The sequence below is a fragment of the Glandiceps talaboti genome, chromosome 9 (assembly GCF_964340395.1).
Source record: "Glandiceps talaboti chromosome 9, keGlaTala1.1, whole genome shotgun sequence".
Taxonomy (NCBI): Eukaryota; Metazoa; Hemichordata; class Enteropneusta; family Spengelidae; genus Glandiceps; species Glandiceps talaboti.
Window position 1 is genome coordinate 2,302,528 of NC_135557.1, and position 9,518 is coordinate 2,312,045.

Genomic DNA, 9,518 nt, shown 5'->3' on the forward strand with positions numbered 1-9,518 from the left:
ATAGTTGACATTGTGGAATCTAATCTTGATAATGCTCGATAATTGACATTGTGGAATCTAATCTTGATAATGCTCGATAATTGACATTGTGGAATCTCATCTTGATAATGCTCGATAGTTGACATTGTGGAATCCCATCTTGATAATGCTCGATAATTGACATTGTGGAATCTAATAACAATAATAATAATGGAAATTTATAAAGTGGCTAAAATCCACAGAGACAGTGATCAGAGCCGCTTAAAATACAAAACACTCATAAAAAGTACAAAAACTAAAACGGTGACATCTAAAAGAAGGCAAGATTAAAAAGATGCGTTTTCAGCATACGTTTAAAACCATTAAAAGTATTACAATGACGGTTTTGGAGAGGGAGAGCATTCCATAAAACTGGTAAAGCAACACTGAAAGCCCTGTCACCATGTTTTTTTTTAAATCTTGATAATGCTCGATACATGTTCCACTTCCAATACTATTCAGTCAGCGCCTCCTAGTATAATTAGTCAAACAATATACAAGATTTAAACTGAATGCCTCCCTTAAGGGAATCACTAATTATGCAAATAACTCATTAAACTAAAAAAACTATGGTAACAGGCTTTGTTTTTGGACAAGCGTACTTTCTTAGGTTAATGTATGTGCCAAATTATACGGAATTTGAAGAGTGCATGATACTGCTTAATTACTGAATATCATTCATTATTCAAAATACTTATTAAAGGTAAAAGTAGGAACAAACTTCATAGGACAGGTGCGTATTATTATGGTTGATATATGTACCATATTATACGAAATTTGAAGCTTGCATTTTTAAGATACAACCTAGTTACCTAAAATCATTAATTATGCAAAGTTTTCATTAAAACTGACTGCAAGCTATATCAAATATTTTATAGGACATATCCGCTTTGTTATGGTTAACGTATGTACTAAATTATATTGAAATTCAAGTAGGCCTTAAGATATAGCCTAATTACCGAAAATTATTTAAATTATTCATTAACACTGTAAGGTACATCAACTAACTTTATAGGACATACACAATCTGTTATTGTTAATGTATGTACTGAATTGTATTGAAATTGAAGTATGCAGTCGTAAGATATAGCCTAATTACCAAGAATCATTTATTATGCAAATTATTCATTAACACTGAAAGGTACATCAACAAGCTTTACAGGACATATGTGATTGTTATGGTTAACGTGTGTACTGAATTATATTGAAATTGAATTATGTATTCTTATGATATAGCCTAATTACCGAAAATAATTAATTATGTAAATTATTCATTAACACTGTAAGGTACATCAACAAACTTGATAGGGCATATGTGTTTTCTTATGGTTAATGTATGTAATAAATTATGTTGAATATGAAGTATGCATTCCTAAGATATAACCTAATTACCAAAAATGGTTAATTATGCAAATTATTCATTAGCGCTGTAAGGTCCATCAATAATTTTTATAGGACAATTGTATGTTGTTATGTTTAACGAATATACTAAATTATATTGAAATTGGAGTATGCAGTCTTAAGTTATTGCTTAATTAATTGATTTCATTAATATGCAAATTTCTCTAATTAAACATTAACAGAGCAGGCTCAAAACCTAATCAGGTATAGCCATTACCCGAAAGATTATATATTTCCAAATTTCATTACAATTGAGCAGGCCGATTTTTAGAAAATGATGACACAGACACACACACCGACAGACAGACAGACAGACAGACAGACAGACAGACAGACAGACAGACAGACAGACAGACAGACAGACAGACAGACAGACAGACGGACAGACAGACACAGAGACAGACATTCCCCTTTTAATACCTCCCGTACCCTTACGGGAGGTAAAAATTGTTTCAAATTGTCGAAATGAAAAGAAACCATGGGTCTGAGATTCGTAACACATGGAATCCATCCCCTAGCAAATTCTGCTCGTACCCCTATATAGTGTTCCCACTAGTGTACGATAGTGTTCCCACGAGTGTACGATGGTGTTCCCACTAGTGTACGATAGTGTTCCCATATAGTGTATGATAGTGTTTCCACTAGTGTATGATAGTGTTCCCACGAGTGTACGATAGTGTTCCCACTAGTGTACGATAGTGTTTCCACTAGTGTACGATAGTGTTTCCACTAGTGTATGATAGTGTTCCCACTAGTGTACAATAGTGTTCCCACTAGTGTACGGTAGTGTTCCCACTAGTGTACGATAGTGTTTCCACTAGTGTATGTTAGTGTTCCCATATAGTGTACGATAGTGTTCCCACTAGTGTACGATAGTGTTCCCACTAGTGTATGACAGTATTCCCACTAGTGTACGATAGTGTTCCCATTAAAAATAAATGTCCATCAATACATTTGGGAAAAACTCACCGTAGTCCAGAAACTGTACATATGTTTACCGCCCTACGATGCTATATGTCCATCGAAAGATAGGAAGTATATGGGTAGATCAGGCCCGTTAAACGTCTTTAGTTTTTTTCTGGTCTAATTTTAGTTACACTCGTAATACCACTGATGAGACTCGATTAGATAACTTACATTATTGTCTAGTGTGTCGCCGTCTGCGACATTACAATTACAATTATTTATTCACCTTGAGCATTACTGCTCATCAGTAACGTACAAAAACCAAGAAAAATATACATGACTGTACACATGAAAATATATGGAGAATGAAAAAACAAAACACAAAAACAAAAACAAAAACCCCAGAAGTATATATATTGCAAATAACACCTTACATGATTCTCAAATTTCCTGCATGTCTCAAGAATTGTCCTAAGTTATACGTTTGCTTTACATTACGGACAGAGAATAACTGTACAAGTTTGAACACAGATAATTTCTTCCAATAATATGGTTTAATGTATTTGGAGCGAAGGTCGGTGTAGAAAGGACATTTAAGAACAAAATGGTACTCGTCCTCAATGTCATTGTTACACTTTGGGCAATTTCTCAAATTCCTGGCTGTAGCTTGATAGCGTCCGGTTTCTATGGCTAGACTATGTGACGACAATCTATATTTAGCGATTAATTTCTTTAAATGCAGTGGTAAGGGTTTGCATAAATAATATTGAATACAAAACAAATCATTTAAATGCTTATATAATATACAATTTGGTGAAGCTTCAATTTGAGCTCTGATAGTTTGTAGTGCCTGGTCAAAAATGCGTTGCTTTATAATTTCAAGATGACTTTTATTAGTACACTGATTTATCCAAACTTCACCAAAACCTAGAGATAGCAGTTCCTGCTTTATAAACGAAACCCAGTTAACTTCTCTGTAGTTTTCAACTCTGTCGTACATGTATTCGTAACAAGATTTCAAAATACAGTTACTGGAAACTAACAATTTACTCCAATATTTCATCATATTGTAAGTTCTGGTATATTTAAGAGGGTATCTACCAAGCTCACTGTATACCATAACATTACATGTCGACTTTTTTACTCCAAGAATGCGTTTACAGAAATCAAGGTGAACTCTTTCAATATTTTGACCCTTGTGTAATCCCCAAACTTCTGACGCATATGAGAGAATACTACCAACGTAACAATCAAACAAAAATAACAAAGTTTCATGGTTCAGGGATAGTGACGAGGTGTTATGGTGTAATGCAAAAAGTGCCTTCCTACCCTGGTCCGCAAATTGTTTTTCCCTGCAAGAAAACTTGTTATTATAACTCAACAACATTCCTAAATAAGTAAACTTATCAACCACTTCAACAAATTGTCCATCGTAAACCCATTGCTCATTAATTCTCAGTCTACCACCATTCCTGAAAACCATAATCTTTGTCTTTTCAATATTGATCTCTAAATTCCAGTTTCTCGAGTAATCCAAAAGGTAATTTAACTGTTGCTGCAATCCTTGTACACTTTCCGAAAATAAACTAAATCGTCAGCATACATCAACAAGAGATTTACACTCTAGAGGTATACAATCATTGTTTAGAAAACCCATTTCTAAGTCGTTAATATACATAGAAAATAATATAGGAGATAAAACTTCCCCTTGCATTAAACCTACTTTACTTATAAAATGATCTGATATAAAACCATCTACTGCAACACAAGATCTGACGTTGGCATACATAGAACGAATGACAGATATGATCTTCCCTCTAATACCAATTTTTGAAAGTTTATGCAACAGTTTACATCGATTTACAGAGTCGAATGCCTTTTTGAAATCAATGAAAGCATGTTATAGGCGCTTCTTAGATGACAGAGATTTAGAGACAAGGGTATTTAAGACAAAAATAGCATCTACTGTGCCAAAACCAGGCATAAACCCAAACTGTTCATCAGTAATTATATTTTGAGATGAAGACCATGTGAAAAGTCGGTGATTTATAATTGATGTAAAAAGTTTCCCAAAATGACTAACCAGACTAATTCCACGATAGTTATTGGCAATTTTAGAGTCTCCTTTTTTTAAAGATAGGTATAATTACTGAAGACGACCAACTTTCAGGAAAGTACCCTGTTATCAGTACACTGTTAAATATTCTCTGCAAAATTGGTAGAAGAAAATCTTTACACTCAATGAAAAGCTCATTTAGGATACCGTCTGGTCCATGACTCTTACCCCTTTTCAACTTACAAATAGCCTTACGAATCTCATCCTCTGAAATATCATTCTCAAGTTCATCAAAAAGAATATTTTGTGAGCCTACCAGGTTTTCAGCAACTGGCTCCGCATCAACATCGGTTGAAGATAAAGTTTTGAAAAACTCAAAAAAATTACATAAATTTACCTCAGTTTTCACCCTTTTCGGACGTGAAAACTTTTTAAAAAACTCTTTAGGATTATTCATTTTCAACTGTCTAACATGTTACCCTCTGTACGTAAGTATGATCTCTTACGCTTGCGTTCTAATGTCTTATATTTTCGTTTCTTGTCATTTAGTATAACATGATGATCATTTGTTTTATTACCATTAAATTGCTTAAGTGCATATTTATAATCTCGATAACAACGTTTGAGTTCATCGTTGAACCAAGGTTTGTCAGGTACACACTGTGTCAAATTATGTCGATTAAATGCATCAGTTTCGATTTGGGCGATGTCTAGCTTGGTTCGTTTTACAAAATGGTTTGAAAATCCCAGTCAAAGCTTCTGTAAACCTGTTAATGTTACTGTCCATTGTAGCTTGTGTGACAATTTCAGCCTCGTTGTAAGATGATTTCAGTTTGTCAAGGTTGACCCTAACTGCATCGCGGAACTGTGGTGTGTTATCACTACACCATCTGTACACTTCACTTACCGTCCCGATGTCTGTATACCAATTGGTATCTTCAGACATATGCAGATGTTTTATCACCAGTTCGATATGCAAAGACGCATGGTCTGAATATTCAGTAAAGTTAGAAACTATAAATTTGTTTATCAAAGGAAAAACTTATGTTGGTGACAACACATAATCAATAACACTCATCCCACGTGCACCATTGAAAGTAAAATCACCACTTTGACCTTCTTCATGTCGACCATTTAAAATTCGTAAACCAGTACGTAGCCTTGCATAAATTAATCAATCTATAACCATACTCATTATATCCTGTATCAGGATTAACACGAGGTGATAGGTTTGTATCACTCTCATATCTTAGCAAATTATCAGTGTTATTAATAACAGAATCATGTCAAGTATCCAACAGAATAAAATCATTACAAAGGCGGGTTCTACTATTAGTATCACCTACGACAATAACCTTGCCTAGGGATTGAAACAATGCTATTTGGCTTTCAATTTCATAGAATACGTCACAATCATAAAATTTATAAAAACTTGAACCTGCCGGTGGAAAATATACAAAGGTACAACAATAGATATCAGAGCCATCTGTACTTAATGACTTGTCAATTTCTAACCATATGATTGTGTCGGAGAAAATATCGCAAATGGAAATATATGGTACAAAAGAGTCTGGTATCAAGATTATTGACCCTCCACCTTGTTTTGACTTGGCTTTCAATCTTGGAAATACAAAAGATTTGAAACCGCTTGTTTGCAGATCATAGTCTTTGTCAGTACAACACTCGTAGAGTAAAACTACATCGTATGGCCGTAAAAAAAATTCGGTAACCTGCCATTTGCTTTCAAAACCGCCATTGACATTCCACGATATAACCTTCAAATTACTCGCAGGGCTTAGAACATTCTCCGATAAATCATATTTAGAGTCACGAAAACCGGATTTGGTGCCCTCATATAAAGTTCCATCGATATACAGCTTGTCTTTCACCAATGCTGCCTTACGGTTATCCGCCCTGGCCTTTCGAAACGCAGGTAACAGAGCTCGCCTACGATCCTGTACTACTTTGGGAAACTGCTCGCTGATAGAAAACGTTGTGCCTCTTAACTTACTACTTGATTTTCGAATTATTTCTCGCTGTGGTAAACTGCGAAACTTAGCCACTATAGGTCGTGTTTTGTGAACGCTGGGTTTACCCATTCTATGAGATGGTCTACTTGCAAAGTGTCAGTAATCTCCAGTTTTTCAGCACAGAAATTCTGGATTATTTCAGTACAGTTTTCGTCTTCCGTTTCACGAATATTGGAGAACAGTAAGTTATCCCTCATAGATCTACATTGCAACATAAACGTGTGTGAAAACCAATATCATATCAAAATAATAAAGTCTAAAATGATAAGTTCAGAACGTTATTTAGATCGTATAAATAGTGGATAATTCATAAAGGTTAGAACGATATTTAGATCGTCTAAATAGTGGATAGTTCAACAAGTCTAGAACGATATTTAGATCGTCTAAATAGTGGATAATTTATCAAGTATAGAACGATATTTAGATCGTCTAAATAGTGGATAGTTTATCAAGTCAAGAACGATATTTAGATCGTCTAAATAGTGGATAGTTTATCAAGTCTAGAACGATATTTAGATCGTCTAAATAGTGGATAGTTTATCAAAGTATAGAACGATATTTAGATCGTCTAAATAGTGGATAGTTTATAAAGTCTAGAACGATATTTAGATCGTCTAAATAGTGGATAGTTGATTAAATTTAGAACGATATTTAGATCGTCTAAATAGTGGATAATTTATAAAGTCTAGAACGATATTTAGATCGTCTAAATAGTGGATAGTTAATCAAGTCTAGAACGATATTTAGATCGTCTAAATAGTGGATAGTTTATCAAGTCTAGAACGATATTTAGATCGTCTAAATAGTGGATAGTTGATTAAATTTAGAACGATATTTAGATCGTCTAAATAGTGGATAGTTGATTAAATTTAGAACGATATTTAGATCGTCTAAATAGTGGATAGTTTATAAAGTCTAGAACGATATTTAGATCGTCTAAATAGTGGATAATTTATCAAGTCTAGAACGATATTTAGATCGTCTAAATAGTGGATAGTTTATAAAGTCTAGAACGATATTTAGATCGTCTAAATAGTGGATAATTTATCAAGTATAGAACGATATTTAGATCGTCTAAATAGTGGATAGTTTATCAAGTCAAGAACGATATTTAGATCGTCTAAATAGTGGATAGTTTATCAAGTCTAGAACGATATTTAGATCGTCTAAATAGTGGATAGTTTATCAAAGTATAGAACGATATTTAGATCGTCTAAATAGTGGATAGTTTATAAAGTCTAGAACGATATTTAGATCGTCTAAATAGTGGATAGTTGATTAAATTTAGAACGATATTTAGATCGTCTGAATAGTGGATAAGTTATAAAGTCTAGAACGATATTTAGATCGTCTAAATAGTGGATAGTTTATCAAGTCTAGAACGATATTTAGATCGTCTAAATAGTGGATAGTTTATCAAGTCTAGAACGATATTTAGATCGTCTAAATAGTGGATAGTTGATTAAATTTAGAACGATATTTAGATCGTCTAAATAGTGGATAGTTGATTAAATTTAGAACGATATTTAGATCGTCTAAATAGTGGATAGTTTATCAAGTCTAGAACGATATTTAGATCGTCTAAATAGTGGATAATTTATAAAGTCTAGAACGATATTTAGATCGTCTAAATAGTGGATAGTTGATTAAATTTAGAACGATATTTAGATCGTCTAAATAGTGGATAGTTTATAAAGTCTAGAACGATATTTAGATCGTCTAAATAGTGGATAGTTTATCAAGTCTAGAACGATATTTAGATCGTCTAAATAGTGGATAATTTTTAAAGGCTAGAACGATATTTGGATCGTCTAAATAGTGGATAATTTATCAAGTCTAGAACGATATTTAGATCGTCTAAATAGTAGATAGTTTATAAAGTCTAGAACGATATTTACATCGTCTAAATAGTGGATAGTTTATCAAGTCTAGAACGATATTTAGATCGTCTAAATAGTGGATAGTTGATTAAATTTAGAACGATATTTAGATCGTCTAAATAGTGGATAATTTATCAAGTCTAGAACGATATTTAGATCGTCTAAATAGTGGATAGTTTATAAAGTCTAGAACGATATTTAGATCGTCTAAATAGTGGATAGTTTATAAAGTATAGAACGATATTTAGATCGTCTAAATAGTGGATAGTTGATTAAATTTAGAACGATATTTAGATCGTCTAAATAGTGGATAATTTATCAAGTCTAGAACGATATTTAGATCGTCTAAATAGTGGATAGTTGATTAAATTTAGACCGATATTTAGATCGTCTAAATAGTGGATAATTTATCAAGTCTAGAACGATATTTAGATCGTCTAAATAGTGGATAGTTTATAAAGTATAGAACGATATTTAGATCGTCTAAATAGTGAATAATTTATCAAGTATAGAACGATATTTAGATCGTCTAAATAGTGGATAATTTATCAAGTATAGAACGATATTTAGATCGTCTAAATAGTGGATAGTTTATCAAGTCTAGAACGATATTTAGATCGTCTAAATAGTGGATAGTTTATAAAGTCTAGAACGATATTTAGATCGTCTAAATAGTGGATAGTTTATCAAGTCGAGAACGATATTTAGATCGTCTAAATAGTGGATAGTTTATAAAGTATAGAACGATATTTAGATCGTCTAAATAGTGGATAGTTTATCAAGTCTAGAACGATATTTAGATCGTCTAAATAGTGGATAGTTTATCAAGTCTAAAGTCTAGAACGATATTTAGATCGTCTAAATAGTGGATAGTTTATCAAGTCTAGAACGATATTTAGATCGTCTAAATAGTGGATAGTTTATCAAAGTATAGAACGATATTTAGATCGTCTAAATAGTGGATAGTTTATCAAGTCTAGAACGATATTTAGATCGTCTAAATAGTGGATAGTTTATCAAAGTATAGAACGATATTTGGATCGTCTAAATAGTGGATAATTTATCAAGTATAGAACGATATTTAGATCGTCTAAATAGTGGATAATTTATAAAGTCTAGAAAGATATTTAGATCGTCTAAATAGTGGATAGTTTATAAAGTCTAGAACGATATTTAGATCGTCTAAATAGTGGATAGTTTATCAAGTATAGAACGATATTTAGATCG